Source organism: Girardinichthys multiradiatus, chromosome 22, assembly GCF_021462225.1.
Source record: "Girardinichthys multiradiatus isolate DD_20200921_A chromosome 22, DD_fGirMul_XY1, whole genome shotgun sequence".
Taxonomy (NCBI): domain Eukaryota; kingdom Metazoa; phylum Chordata; class Actinopteri; order Cyprinodontiformes; family Goodeidae; genus Girardinichthys; species Girardinichthys multiradiatus.
Genome location: NC_061814.1, coordinates 44131179 through 44147817, shown reverse-complemented (window position 1 = coordinate 44147817; position 16639 = coordinate 44131179). Strand labels below are relative to the sequence as shown.

The 16639-nt window shown below is 42.6% G+C and overlaps 1 long non-coding RNA gene and 1 pseudogene across 1 annotated transcript; one reads left to right on the top strand and one right to left on the bottom strand.

The window, feature by feature from the left end:
• Positions 1-5066: 5066 nt before the first annotated feature.
• LOC124858901 lies at positions 5067-7299 on the bottom strand (annotated as a pseudogene).
• A 1247-nt stretch (positions 7300-8546) lies between these two features.
• LOC124858925 lies at positions 8547-10399 on the top strand. Its single transcript, XR_007035973.1, has 2 exons — positions 8547-8744; positions 9641-10399. It is a non-coding gene; the product is annotated as an uncharacterized LOC124858925 (long non-coding RNA).
• Positions 10400-16639: the final 6240 nt, after the last annotated feature.

Genomic DNA, 16639 nt, shown 5'->3' with positions numbered 1-16639 from the left:
CAACGGACCGGCACAGCGCCCCCATTACTGTGGCAGCCGCACCGATCCGTCTGTCGATCTCCCGCTCCATTCTTCCCTCACTCGTGAACAAGACCCCGAGATACTTAAACTCCTCCACTTGAGGCAGGAACTCCCCTCCAACCTGAAGAGGACAAGCCACCCTTTTCCGGTCGAGAACCATGGCCATGGACTTGGAGGAGCTGATCTTCATCCCAGCCGCTTCACACTCGGCTGCGAACTGCCACAGCGCATGCTGTAGGTCTTGGCTAGAGGGGGCCAGCAGGACCACGTCATCTGCAAAAAGAAGAGACGAAATCCACTGGTCCCCAAACCAGACCCCCTCCACCAGACCCCCTCCGGCCCTTGGCTGCGTCTAGAAATCCTGTCCGTAAAAGTTATGAACAGGACCGGTGACAAAGGGCAGCCCTGCCGGAGTCCAACATGCACCGGGAACAGGTCCGACTTAGTGCCGGCAATGCGGACCAAACTCCTGCTCCGCTCGTACAGGGACCGGATGGCCCCTAATAAAGGGCCCCCGATTCCATACTCCTGGAGCAACCCCCACAGGGCATCACGAGGAACAGAGTTGAATGCCTTCTCCAGGTCCACAAAACACATGTGAACCGGTTGGGCAAACTCCCATGAACCCTCGAGCACCCTGTAGAGGCTATAGAGCTGGTCTATAGAGGCGTTATCGAGAGGAATGGCCTCCCCAATCTGAATCCGAGTGGTGTTTTGTTATTGGAGTTCTGTGCTAGTCACGGATTGTCCACTATGAACACCATGTTCAAACATAAGGGTGTCCATCAGTGCACTTGGCACCAGGACACTCTAGGCAGGAGGTCGATGATCAAGTTTGTTGTCGTATCATCAGACCTTCGGCCGCATGTTTTGGCCACTCGGGTGAAGAGAGGGGCTGAGCTGTCCACTGATCACCACCTGGTGGTGAGTTGGATCCGCTGGAGGAGGAGAAAGCCGGACAGACTTGGCAGGCCCAAGCGCATAGTGAGGGTCTGCTGGGAACGTCTGGCGGAGCCCTCGGCCAGGGATGTATTTAATGTATTTTAATCAAATAATACATATTTATACAAAATGCACATACATACATCATGATTCATCATGTATGTAAAACCATACAGCAGTACCTTAATGATAAATACAGCAACAATGTGCAGGATGAGCTCTTAGACATGGCCTCACTAATGGATCCCATGTTCCAGACAACCTGTATTGACCCCGGCAGGGTGGAACACATCAAAAAAAGGGCGGTCACTGAACTGATGTTTCTGCCTGCTGAAACAAGTGCATCTCCGAGTATGTCATTTGAATAGGTTTGCACACCTGTATGTCCAGTGGTTGTCCTTGTCTTTTGAATTTCTTAAGTCATGGAACGTCAAGATAGAGAGAAAGATCCTCCTTCACTGGTTGGATGACACTAGGTATGAATTTTGTGATAACTTCAGCATACTGCTCTTTTAACCTCCATCCAAGTGAAGCATCAACCTATATTTTTAAATACTCCACTTGTTTATCCACGTTTAACAAGTTGTTTATGCTGCTTCAGAAGTGACTCAGTCAGTTTTGTGTCCATTTGTTCCATTTCAGAAGCTTTTTTTTCTCCATATATTCAATGCTTGTTTTTAGCAGCTGCTGCTAGTGGTGTTGGTCCAATTTTTAAACTGTTCCAGAATATCCTGATCAGCAATATTTAGTGAGTTGAAGGAACCCACTGCCTCTGTTCTTTCATCCATTTTTTCTGTTTCTAGGGGCAACATTTTTGGGGTTTACAGGTGCAGCAAGCTCTTGGAGATCTGTCCAGGGTGTACCGTGCCTCTGGCCAGTAGACTGCTGGAGATAGGCATCAGCTCCCCCGTGACCCACTATGGAATAAGCAGTATATAAGATGAATTAATGAATATTAATTAATGAGTCCCATCTGGGATACCACTTTTTTATGTGACGGTAACATATAATCAAGGTCTAGGGGCCAGTCAAGTCTCTCTCCATATTATTATGAAATAATGTTTTTCCCTTGAAACACATAAACCTCACAAAGGATGTAAACACATGCCAGTGCTCAACACCCTAATCATTTATGAAATAACCCCCAAAAAACTTTCTTTCACCAACCTCAAATGTATTGACACACAAAAATAATGTTCATACAATAATAATCTGTTATTTAACTTAAATAGCTCATGGCTCAGTTTAGTCCAAAAAAGAGGGAGAAAAAACAACTTCCTGCTTGAGTGCTAGATGAGCTGTCAGAAGATCACTGGTATGCATCCTCCTAAACTGACAGTGGGCCGTTCCCACCGGAAACACTCGGCTGGCCACCTCTCAGGTCTGAGGATGTTACTCAAAACAGAATTGGTGCATGGAGGTAGGTTTATGTGTACAGCATTGAACTGGAAGTACTCTGGCTGTCAGAACAGCAACTATCAAACCGCTAAAAAAGAATAATTAAGATGAATTGCCATTGCTAAATTGAAGGCCCATCTCAAATATCCCATTTATTGGTAAGATTATTGAAAAAGCTTTGTTTCAACATTTTTGTGTCAATAGGTAACTTCAGAGTTGACAAACATCAGGGTTGACAAAAATCACATGTGGGGTTCCCCAAGGTGCCATCCTAGGACCCTTTTTCAATATCTACATGCTCCTCCTAGCTAAGACCATAACAAACAACAAGAGAAGTTACCATAACTACGCAGATGATACACAGCTCTACATTACAATGTCACCATGTGACTATGAAACCATTCTAGTGTTGGCTAGATGCATAGACAAATGTGCCATAATTTTCTTCAGTTAAATAAAAGTAAAACAGAAGTAATAATTTTTTGACCAAAGGGGGAGCAATTAGGACTCAGCACACAGCTTCAGTTACTAGAGCCAGAAACCACTGATCAGGCCCGAAATATGGGTGTAGTGACTCATACCTGAACCTTCAGATGCACAATTACTCAGTAGGCCCTCTATCACCTAAAGGACTCATGTCCCAGCAGGATCTTGAAAAACACATCTATTTGTTTGTCTTTAGTCAAATTGATTACTGCAACGGTGTCACAAGTTTGACTAAAAAGTCGATCAGACAGTTGCAGCTGATCCAGAACGAATTAGAATCATTTGACAATGTAGAATATTTATATATATTTCAATTGTTAGAGAACTGCCATGTATGAAACGATGATAAACCATTTTCTGATGCACAACTTTTCATCTTCAGTTTCCGTCTTTTCTTTTGAACAAATAAGTTATTGTTCTCTGCATTGTGGTCAAGTTTTGATTTCATTTAAATAAAAAATGTCACAGTTTGGTTGTTTTCACGGTTTTTATTTAAAAGCCTGTAGATGGTAAGTGATTTATTGTTCGTCCTGTCCTAATGCAAGCTGCGGTTTTTTATGTCTGTGCACCACCTGTGTAAAATCTCCCAGTCCATTAAATCGAACGCACTGATTTCCTTGGCAACTGTTCTGTTTTGGAGGTAAGCGCGCATGCGTTCTCGTGTATCGTATGTGAAATCTCTGGTCATAAGCGATGTTTTCGAGCTGTACTGTGTTGTTGTAATTCAGCAAAATAACATGAAACACAACTAGTTTCTCTCCCTTTGCTTTTAACTGGGGTATTTAGCAGCGAGCAGACAGACAATAAACGTAGCGGTGCTCGTTTTAAAGGCTGGCCGTTCATTAAAACCTCGAGCTACGAGGAGAGAGAAGCAAAGCAAGAGCATTGAAGCTCCAGCATAGCAGAACAGTTCAGAAACTATCTGGAATGAGGGGAAAAAAGCTATATTTATATTTATGATCTGATCTTCTTTGTGTGCTCGTGAATTTTTGCAGCCGTAACTGGTTCTGGATAACAGCTTCATAGCAGACAGCCGTTCGTCCTTCTTCTCGGTACTGTGTACTGGTGCAGAATCTTTTATTGGTACGCAGTACCGGACCGTACTGGCTCACTTTCACCCCTGTCCATACCTGAGAGCTTCCAGTCTCCATTGTGGATCCTTCAGTCCAGCCGACAGCAGCTTCACTCCTGGATGATTGTAGCTCAGGTCCAACTCTTTCAGATGGGATGGGTTGGAACTCAGAGCTGAGGCCAGAGAAGCACAGCCTTCCTCTGAGATCAGACAGCCTGACAAGCTGCAGACACACAATTCAACACACATGATGAGAACATGAGAACGTTGAGGTAGAACCCAAGTTCTGAACTGATCATTTTCAGGAGGAAATACCCAAGAAACTGGTGCTGAACTGGTTAATAAAATAAAATCTAAATCAAACTTTATTTGTTCTGTATGTAACATTTGACACATTTAAACAGATGAATCCTAACTAGAGCTCCACTGGGATGGAAACTCTGAAAACTGACACCAACTCTGAAGGAGCTGGCTTTAAGCTTTCTTCAAGCTGGACCTAAAGTACCATAGATAAACTGGTGGTCCCAGTAGAACCATTGTTCTGGTGTTTAGATAGATTTAATCTCATTAATGAAGTCAAGAAATGAAGACGAATAAAGCAGTGGTTTGTATTCATAGTGAATAAAGGTCAGACAAGAAAAGTTGACAAATCTATTATTGAAATAATATTTCCATCATCTTTGATAGCAGCTAATGGACAGAAATCTGGTTTCTACAGGATTGAGAACATTTACCTGAGAGTTTCTAGTTTACAGTTTGGACTCTCCAGTCCAGCAGATAGAAGCTTCACTCCTGAATCCTGCAGGTTGTTGTTACTCAGGTCCAGTTCTGTGAGACTGGAGGACTGGGAGCTGAGAACTGAGGACAGAGCTCCACAGCTTCTCTCTGAGAGGTTACAGCCACTCAGTCTGAGGAGACATGGAGAAAAATCTGGTATTAAACAATCAAGAATTGTGTTTATTTCTTTACTGTCACCAATGTTCTCCTTGGAAAGATTGATGGAACCGTCTTATTTTACACGTCTTCATGTTGCCTTTGGTTGTGAACTGGTTCTTTATAAATAAACTAAAACAACATGAATCAATATTTACCTCATCATCAGCAGATTTCTCACTATCAGAAATAAATGCAGTAACAATCTGTGTCCTTACAGAGCTTTGTTGGAGGCTTTAACCACTGGCAGCAGCCTCAGAAGAACCTCCTCTGAAGCAGAGTATTTCTTCAGGTCAAACACATCCAGATCTTCTCCTGATGACACTAAGATGAAGACCAGAGCTGACCACTGAGCAGGAGACAGTTTATCTGTGGAGAGACGTCCTGAACTCAGAAACTGTTGGATCTCCTCCACTAGAGAACGATCCTTCAGTTCATTCAGACAGTGGAACAGATTGATGCTTTTCTCTGCAGACACATTCTCACTGATCTTCTCCTTGATGTACTGAACTGTTTCCTGATTGGTCTGAGAGTTACTGCCTGTCTGTGTCAGCAGACCTTGTAGGAGACACTGATTGGTCTGCAGTGAAAGTCCCAGGAGGAAGCGGAGGAACAAGTCCAGGTGTCCATTTGGACTCTGTAGGGCCTGGTCAACAGTTCTCTGATGAAGAGACGTTAGTTTAGGCTCCTTAGATGTTGTTTGTGTTTCTTCCATCAAGATGACCCCAGAATTGATGAAGGTCAGATGAACATGAAGAGCAGCCAGAAACTCCTGAACACTCAGATGGACGAAGCAGAACACCTTGTCCTGGTACAGCCCTCTCTCTTCTCTGAAGATCTGTGTGAACACTCCTGAGTAAACTGAGGCTGCTCTGATATCGATGCCACACTCTGTCAGGTCTGATTCATAGAAGATCAGGTTTCCTTTCTGCAGCTGATCAAAAGCCAGTTTTCCCAGAGACTCAATCATCTTCCTGCTCTCTGGACTCCAGTGTGGATCTGTTTCAGATCCTCCATCATACTTGACATTCTTGACTTTGGTCTGAACCACCAGGAAGTGGATGAACATCTCAGTCAGGGTGTTGGGCAGCTCTCCTCCCTCTCTGGTCTCCAACACATCCTCCAGAACCGTAGCAGTGATCCAGCAGAAGACTGGGATGTGGCACATGATGTGGAGGCTTCTTGATGCCTTCATGTGGGAGATGATCTGCCTGGTCAGCTTCTTATTTCTGAGTCTCTTCCTGAAGTACTGCTCCTTCTGTGGGTCAGTGAACCCTCTGACCTCTGTCACCATGCCAACACACTCAGGAGGGATCTGATTGGCTGCTGCAGGTCGTGTGGTTATCCAGAGGAGAGCAGAGGGAAGCAGGTTCCCCCTGATGAGGTTTGTCAGCAGAACATCCACTGAGGTGGACTCTGTAACATCAGTCAGGATCTCCTTGTTGTGGAAGTCCAGAGGAAGTCGACTCTCATCCAGACCATCAAAGATGAACAGAACCTGGAAGTGTTCAAAGCTGCAGATTTCTTTGGTTTCTTTAAAGAAGTGATGAACAAGGTCCACCAAGCTGAACTTTTTATCTTTCAGCACATTCAGCTCTCTGAAGGTGAATGGAAATATGAACTGGATGTTCTGGTGGGCTTTGTCTTCAGCCCAGTCCAAAATGAACTTCTGGGTTAAGACTGTTTTCCCAATGCCAGCCACTCCCTTTGTCATCACTGTTCTGATTGGTTGATCTCTTCCAGGTGGGACTTTAAAGATGTCTTCTTGTCTGATGGTTGTTTCTGGTCTGTGTGGTTTCCTGGATGCTGTTTCAATCTGTCTGACCTCATGTTCATCATTGACCTCTCCAGTCCCTCCCTCTGTGATGTAGAGCTCTGTGTAGATCTGGTTCAAAGGGTTGGACTTCCTGCTTTAGCAATCCCCTCAAACACACACTGGAACCTCTTCTTCAGACCAGATTTAAGTTCTTGTTGACAGAAGAATTCTAAATTAACACAAAAAACAAAATCAGGAAGGAAACAAAATGATCTTCTGGAGATGATTAGAGTAAATGTGATTCCATCTCTTCAGACATCAGTAAATGTGTGATTTATCCATCAGGTTCAATCTTTGTAGAAATCCTCTTACTGCTCTGCAGACGGTCAGCCAGCTCCTCCTGCTTCATCCTCCTCAAGAAGATCACGGTGATCCTCATCATCGCCTCTCTGCTGTTCCTCTGCTCTTCATCCTCACCTTCCAACACCTCATCATCTCTCGGACTCTCTGAGCATTCTGGGTCATCTGGACTCAGAACCTTCTGGATCTTCTTCAGCTCGTTCTTCACAAAAGTGACCATGTTGTCCTCCAGCAGCTGGAACAGAACAATATATGAAGGACACATCAGACTGAGATCATGGAGCCAAACATCAGAACCATGTTGGACAGACTGACAGTCCACTGGTCTACAAAGTGCAGCATGGAGATGACTGAACAGAACCGATGGAGAAGTAGATGTTGTACATGTACAGACCATGAATATGGAGTCCAGCTGGGTTTGATGCTGCTGGGCAGAAGGACCACTGGAAACCTCTGAGTTCTGCTGGTCCAATCTGTGGAGGAACCAGGAACAATCAGGAAGTAAGGAAATATTCATCCAGGAGTTTCCACAGATGAAATCACCAAGAGCTTCACAGTAAAAGTCCTTCAACAGAAAAACAGAACATCAGATGAACACGATGCAAAGATGTTAAAAAGAGGAAGATGAAACAAAAGGATGAAGACCAGAACCACCAGAACCACCCAGTAGACACTTTAAAAAGTGGGTCTTAAACTGGGACTTAAAACTGTCAGCAGATCTAATGCTGGTGGGAACAGTGGAGGTGAAGGTTCTGTCCACACAGGTCTTCAGGACAGTGTGTGGGACATACAGCAGGTTCTGATGACTAGATCTAAGGTGGTGTGGACCTGGAGGAGGTCTGAGATATGTGGGTCCATGTAGGGTCCTGTTCTGGATGTGATGTTGAGTATTTTAAATGGATCCTGTAGGTCACTGGAAGCCAGTGAGATCAGATTATATCTGTCCACACAGAGACAATCAGAAGGTAAAGGTCCATGAAGTGATATCTGGAGGTCAGCAGAGAATCAGATGATCCAGGTAGCTGTAAAAGTTTAATGTTCCTGCTGATCCCACTAAGAATTAGCAGAACCTCTGATGGTCCACTTCAACTCATTCTGGTTGAGTTCCAGCAGATCTCACCAACATCATCATGAATCTTTCATCCCTGCTGAGCTGCTCTCACAATGCTCAAAGGAACCAGGTCTGGATGGGTCAGACTGGCTTTACAGGTATTTCCCAGTGGGTCGTGGAAATGGGTTCCACTGTTAGTCTGACATGGATCCAGGAAGCAGCAGAACATCATGATCAGCATCAACACTCCAGAAATGAAGATATGAAGGTGTTTTCATTATAACGGGGCAGCTGATTTCTGGAGATAATGGATCAGAACCATTATCTGGAATAAGAACTGGGAACATCTGAGAGCTTACTGGGAGGAAACTGGGTTTCTGTTCTTGGTTCCTAAAGAAATGTACCGTCTGATTTACCAGAACCTCAGACACCAGACTGAGGAGACCGTTCCATACTAGGGGTCGGTGAGAGGCTGAAATATCTCTACATGGTTCCTTGCAGTGAAATCAGGATTTTCAACATTGAGATGTTGAAGAGCTGAAGAACACGCTGCAGCTCTGAACTCCTGTGAGGGAACATCACCAAGTCACTGGTTCAGATACGTGTGATTGTTCCAACTACAGCTGAGAAGATCTGAGACTCTTCATCACTAGAACTGAGGAAGACTTTCAGATACCATGAAGAAACGGTTCAGGAACAGAGAAACAAAGTCCAGTTGGTTCCAGGTTAAATTTGATTCAATCACTATGAATATGGGAGAGGGACCAAACAGTCCAGTTAGCTCATTAACATGTTGCAGAACCATTCAGAACCAATCAGAGTGAGCTCCGGTCCAAACTAAATATTTGACTTTAACAAGAGAAAAGTGTTTAATGATGGCGACTAATCAATGAGGTCCAAAAGCAACCAGATCAGAGCTGTTCAACATGATGTAGCAGCATCCAGGACGCCTCCAACAACATCCATTCTTTCCACTTTCACTGCTGAGGTTCTGGAGAACATCCAACACACACCGCTTCACATATGAACATAGAAATGTAGAAAAAGAGCTGAGCTCACGTTAAACACATGATGGAATAAAACCATTTCAGACTGACTCAGTTTCCATAGTTACAGCAGTTAGATACAGCTCACCTCTCTGAGGATGGAGATCCAGGAGATCTGAAGTTGATAGGATGACCCATTGACCTGTCGCTCTTAAAGGACACACAGCTGGGTTCTGGTTCTGGTTTGAGTCTCTGATGGATCCTGACAGAAACATTATGATTAAAACACACTCTGTGAGGTTCTGTTTACATACCAGCTAACATTTACATTATGGACCCATCTGGACAGGAACCGGGCTGAAAAATGGGACCCAGATGTAATTGTCTACAAGTTTAATGGCTCCATGTTAATTGTCTATTTAGGTTTGATGAAGGACAGTTCTGGGTAAAATCTGGGACCCACATGGGACCAGAGGTTCTGCTACAGTTGAACTGATTTTCTAGAGACCCATTTGAGACCCAGTCAGTACCTCCATAGAGTGAACAGCTGGTTCTGTTGATATGGGTCGTATTTAGACAGAAAATAAATGTCAACATTATTCCATAAATGTCTGATCTGCCATCCTTCTTTCTAGGATGAAGAATGTTGAACACATGTTGGTCATCAAGATCCAGGAAATGTGTTGGAAGTTGGTGAGTTTTTCCAGATGTGTCCTGCTGGAACCCAGAGCTCTAACCAACAGGCTGGTTCTGAAACACTGACTTGCTGTTTGTAAGAACCCACTGATACCATGCTGAGCTGCCTCTGTTCAGTCTGTATGAAGCACCAAAGAGGAGCAGCAGCAGCTTCATGACCACGTCTTCTTTGGCCTGATATAGTGTGAACGCTGTGTGAAAAGGGCTATGGACAGTTAGAGATGGTGATCTCACCTCTGACCTTTGCTCTGGCTCTCATGTTTCCCACACAGAGTGGTTTTAGAGGGAGGGACTCCCTCCTCTCTGTCCTCACACTGATCCATGCTGCTGAATTCACATCCACATCAGCTCACACACACTTTCTAACTTCACCTGCAGAGGAAACACAAATCATTCATCTGAACATCAACTCTGATCATCCTTTACATCATCTGTGCTGGAAAAAGATCAGCTGCTCCTCCTCTGATTGGCTCTTCTTCTCTGCTTCATATCAGTGTCAGTTGAATGCAGTCAGACAGCAGTGTGAGGCAGCTGCTGTACTTCTACTATCAGTCCACTAGATGGAGTCATGGAGCAACATTTCATTCACTCTGACTGAACATCAGGAACTATTTTATTTCACAATCATCAAACTCTACAAGTGGATTATCTGCTCCATCAAAGCTGAAACATTAAATAATCTGAGTGAATCAAACACATTTTAACATTAATTTCGTTTTATTTTGAAAGGACTGACAGGAAGCAGCAGGAAGCTGTTAACCAGAGTTTGAATCCAGGAAATAAAACCATGAAGCAGTTTGTTCAGTGAAGAAAACAAAGAACCATCAGCTGTTCATCATGTTGTTTGATTCCAGTTCATCAATGATCTAATAATCCTGTAGATTAGTCTTCAAACAGCAGAGATCAAACTTTGAGCTGAAATAAGAAGTGAACATTTTCTCTAAACATCAGAGAGCAGAAACAAACAGGAAGGTTCCTGAAGACAAAGTTCTAGTATGAAAGAAAGCAAACTTACAGTTTGTTCAAACGGTCCAAAGAAGATCTGAACTACAGACTGAGGTCAAAGAGAACCATGGTAGAACTGCACTGAACACGATGAGATGTGACAAAGTGAAAGTAAAAATAAAGGACATCCGTTATTCTGCACTGATGTCACAGCTCCTTTTCTTCTCTGGTTGATCTAAGGAGGACCAAATGAGATATAATGAAGGTTATTCCTGATCAGAAGCTTCTTCTTCTTCTGTTTATTAAATGTTTTGTCAGCAGGAAGATTTGCCTGTGTGAAATTAAACATTGTTCAACAGCTGATAGATTTAATCATTTACAGTAAAAATGTCTGAAACTAAATGAGCTTCAGGAGAATCAGGAATAAATGACAGAAACATTCCTGCAGAGAGAGCAGCACAGACTGAGCCTGTCTGTCCGTGGAGACAGGTGGACTCAGAACCAGGTGATCCAAACTGAAGTTATCGGTACCACCTCACCTGACTGCTGACTGACCCAAAACAGAACAGTAAGTTACAGCAAGCTGAGCACTGAGACCTGTCTGCGTTTCTCTGCTGTGGATCCATCAGAGAATCAGAGACGAAGCAAAAAGCAGAAGCTTTGGTCCCTGAAGGAAACATCTCCTCTGCACCTGCCTGCAGCTGCTGCAGGAGAAGGTAACACTGGTGGAAAACTACAGCAAAGAACCATTATATTTAGGAGTAATGAACATAGAAGAACATGTGAGGAAAAGAACTGAGAAAATGTTCAAAGATTGAAATAAAAGTGACTTGAGATGAGACTGAAATGAGACAAAAATCTGTCAGAAGATAATAAAACAATAAACCAGGTATAAGAAAAACGTTTTTCATTTCTATTTGAATTAAACAGTGGATGGAAAATTATTCACACCCTTCTCAATAATCAGTATCTGAATCATTATTGGCCTTACAGAAATGAAACCCTTCTTCTAATGACTCAGCAGCTTTTTCCATTTTCCCTCTGATGTTTAGATCATTTCTCTTTGGTGATGATCTCCAAGTCTGTGAGGTTGGAAGGCCTCCTTACCATCACCCTAATCTTTAGCTCCCTCCACAGATTCAGGTCAGGACTCTGGCTGGGCCGCTCCAAACATTAGTATTACTTCTAGTAAGAAGAAACTTGTTGGTTAAATTAAATCTGCCAGGAAAATATATTTATATCTATAATTTGTTTGCTTCTTCCTCAGTGTTCTTGGTCATATTTCTGTGGTGTTACTGTAGAAATGAGTGTTTAACATCCAGATCTATGGGTTGTTTGAAATGAATCACAGCTGAATGGGATCATAAATGTGTTCATTGTTTTAACATTTATCTTTAACCAAACTAAAGTGTAATATTACGATCAGAATATCAGAAATATTAAACGAGGTTCGATTCTAGACTATTTCCAGGGATCCTTCAGCACCTCTTAAACATAAAGGAACTATTATTACTATATTATACGTCTCTAACCTAAGATTTACCAAATCTGTTTTATGATTACAGCTTTGGTTGGTAAATATCAGACTAAACACAGAAAAATCCAACAGTCTGACTAAAAGAAGGAAGAAATGTTCATCTGAGGTTTTATCAACGCAGCAACAACAGCAAGGCTTGTTTTAAAGGAACATTTTCACTATTGTTTATGTGGATATTCTAGATTCATTTTAAATATATTTGAGTTCAAACTGTGACACATTTCTGAGCTGATTATGATCATATTTATTATTTATATTCAGTGTAAATCTAGATTTATTGTGGCTGCCAATTAACAGATATATTAGTGGAGTATTAACTCTTAATTAATAATTATTAAGCACTTACTAATTGCTTATTGTGACTGACATGAAGTAATAGGTCATAAATTAAGAGTTTTATCAAACTACTCAATTAATTATGGTCTGTTGATGTGAAGTAAAGAGGTTGATGAATATTAACTCTGATCTCAGTAGGTTCTGCTCAATATGTGGCTTATAAAGGAAAAATTATCTCCCTTAATAACAGGTTACTCAGCTTCTGCAGTTAAGTTCTGGATCACACCCGGGAAGAGATTGGGTCCATTTAAACCAAGGATCTGGTTCCTGTCTAGTGGCAGAACCCAAAATCAAAGTCCACAAACTCAGCAGATGGCAAAATATCTCCTTTATTGAATTATTGAAAGTTGAAATAAACCAGTGAGACCACAAAGGTCGGAGGTCTGTAGGAACTTGATCTTCATGTCTAAAACCATCTGGAATCTCCTAAATAGAAACTACAGTGAAGCAGGTCAAAAATAATCTAATCAAAGGTCTGTCTTTGTGTGTTGGTTGTCTGGTTGTCTCATTGCATACTTAGTGGGGAGCCTGTAACCTTTGTTCTTTGTTTTAGTAGAGTTGTGTGTTTATGATGTGTTCTTTATTATGTGTGTAACAATTTTACACTTTTAACATGAGTTTCAAGAAATGTTGAGATTTGGGCAGGTTTTTATTGAGGTGGGTGGGTTTTACTTTGTGACTGGCCTGAAAACTGTCAGTCAGATCTGGCAATGCTGGCTCTGATGAGACTGGTGCTGGATCCATGAAGATTACCCTTCTGGTTGTACTGGAACAGAACAAAAAAGTGCCATTATGGAAAACGATTCTATTATAACTGATTTTAAAATGGTCTCCTCTAAGATACTGTTGTGATTATGAATATATTATTTCATACTAATATTTTAATATTTTATTAAATAATAATTCGGTCTGTGAAGGGTTGTCCTGTAAATACCAGCCCAATAAGGTGGTGGTATTAGGACAGTTATGAAAAGGGTGAGTGTTGGGGTCATCCATTTTGGTCGGGCAGTTGAACATGCGCAGCTCAACAGACGTCGCAGCTCTGACGTCACGAACCTTTCCTCCACACAGCTATTCCTGAAGAGCTTGAAAGCTGAAAATCTGTCTGATACAAGAAGGTCAGAAGATTCATAACCAATCCAAGACCACGCCAAAACTCCGGCGCAGGTGGAAACCCACATAGGTTTTATTTCCAAGGAGACCCCTTGTTGATTAGTTGATTAAACGGTTCTTCATATTTTTCCCCTTTTTGAATGGATGAGAAGTACTCGTACTCATTGTCTTCCGCTTATCCGGGACCGGGTCGCGGGGGCAGCAGACTCAGCAGACGTCCCTCTCCCCAGACACCTCCTCCAGCTCCTCCGGGGGGAGCCCAAGGCGTTCCCAGGCCAGCCGAGAGACATAGTCCCTCCAGTGTGTCCTGGGCCGTCGCCTGGGCCTCCTCCCGGTGGGACGTGCCTGGAACACCTCCCGAGGAAGGCGTCCAGGAGGCATCCGGTATAGATGCCCGAGCCACCTCAACTGGCTCCTCTCGATGTGGAGGAGCAGCGGCTCTACTCCGAGCCCCTCCCGGATGGCCGAGCTCCTCACCCTATCTCTAAGGGAGTGCCCGGCCACCCTACGGAGGAAACTCATTTCAGCCGCTTGTATCCGGGATCTCGTTCTTTCGGTCATGACCCAAAGTTCATGTCCATAGGTGAGGGTAGGAACGTAGACCGACCGGTAAATTGAGAGCTTTGCTTTTCGGCTCAGCTCTCTCTTCACCACAACGGACCGGCACAGCGCCCCCATTACTGTGGCAGCCGCACCGATCCATCTGTCGATCTCCCGCTCCATTCTCCCCTCATTTGTGAACAAGACCCCGAGATACTTAAACTCCTCCACTTGAGGCAGGAACTCCCCTCCAACCTGAAGAGGACAAGCCACCATTTTCCGGTCGAGAACCATGGCCTCGGACTTGGAGGAGCTGATCTTCATCCCAGCCGCTTCACACTCGGCTGTGAACTAGAGGCTCACATTTTTTCGGGATTCCCATGGGAGTCCTGCGGGATGGGAGACAGCATCAGTAAAGATCACGTGATTGGGACGGTACAGGATAAAACATGAACGGGAGCAGACGGGAGCGGGAGCTAACCAATAGGAGGGAAAATAAACTAGGATCAATTGTCCTTGGAAATGTAAAACTGAGACTTTGTTATAAACTTTAAGAAAAAAAAACTTGGCTCGACGCCGCCATTGTGTAGTTTGTTTCCAAAAAGCATATACTATAATGCGAGTCAAACGAACTACACGACCCACTAGCTAACAGTGCTTCTGCAGGTGAACTGGACGTGGTAAAATTGGATTTGCAACGTAAAGTCAGAAGTAAAGACTTATCTATTAAACTCATAGAGCTGACAGGAAAGTCGCAAATATTAGCGAACTTCAGTTGAGTTGAATGTAGCGGTTTTAACACGCAGTCTGCTGCTTATAAAATGTGTTTAGTTGTAATCAAGTTCACCAGTGATTAAAGGACACTTGTAAAACAGATTCTGGATTAAATCAATCCTGCATCTCTTCATTCATCAAACCAAAAGTACCAACATGTGTCAAGTCTCATCTGACCAACAAAACTCCTGCATGTGCAGCCAAGATTTAAGAGCCTTTGTCACAGTAGAGGGGAAAGATACGGAGCCCGTGAGGGGACAAGGGGGATTTTCTTTTTGCGCCCCCACGCAATACTTTTGCGTTCGCTCGCAAAAGTTGTTAATTGCCTTGAGAAAGCTCTGCATTTTGGAACAGCAGCCAATGACAAACTGCTCACAAAACAAACAGTACTGATATGTCATTAATATGGTTTATTTGTCATATGCAGGTTAACACGCACTAAACAATGTCATTAAATGCTTAGGATAAGAAGAACCGTTCAAATCACGATAAAAACAAAAACACTAATGGCGTACAAAAAAAGTACACATCATGCAGCAGTAATAAGGAAATAAAGTGTCATAGATGTGGTTTCATGCAGTATTATTGTCTAGAGTTCAGTAGTTTGACAGCTTGTGGATAAAAACTGTCTTTAAGTCTGATTGAAGATCATTTTATTCAAGGCCGTTTTCAAAATAAAACTCGATATATCTCAAAAACGGGTCTCCCAAAAAGTATTGCGAGATAACGCAAAGACTATTGCGTGGGGACGCAAAAGAAAACAATTCCCCCGTGTCCCCTCGAGGACTCTGTAGAAAGGCTTCATCAAGGGAAGATATTAAATAAATATGTTGTGAAATAGAAAACATTTGAAAGTACCATTAAATGTACAATTTATTTAGTACATCATTAAATATTTAATGTACCACTAATTACGTCATGTCGTCTTTAAAATTATACTTAATTATTCAGTGGCACATTTAATTGCATAATAGTCCATTTCATGATATAATGGTACATTTATTGTTTCTAATGATGTATTAAATAAATAAATGGTACCTTTAATTTAATGGCACATTTAATGTTACATTTCTTTCATGTTACATTTACTTCACTTATGGGACATTCACAACATTTATTTATTTAATGATAATTTTATTATATTAATTTTGTCCAGTTTGACCCTCCATTCTTGATGCCTGTATAGGAGGTCATGTCAGAATTTAAATCAGGTGTTCTGGAGCAGACACACATCTAAAACCTGCAGGGAAGGGGTCCCTGAGGACCAGGGCTGTGAACCATTGAGATCAGGGACGTGCACAGATAGACACTAGGTGGTGCTAGAGCATCTGTCTTTTTATCCTATGGACAAAAAAGTTCACCATGATAATGGACGTGCGACCCTCCCCTCATTTTTCTTCAGACCTGATCCATCCTCAACCGGTGGAGAGAAGAAATCAACGTCTAAGCAATTTCGTTCTCTTTTTTTATTAAATTGGATAGATGTATTTAGAGGTCTGGGCAGGATGAGGCATAGTTTAAAGTGATTTAGAATCACCAGTAGTTAATCCAAGGTATCAACTTGTTGCATGCATTACTGATTGAAGTGTTTTATACTGAGCTGTTTTGATTTGCTGTGCAAGTGTGCTGAATCGTGCAGCATGGATGCGATTAGATAGGTGCATGTTTTGTCCAGCTGATCCCAAATCAACCA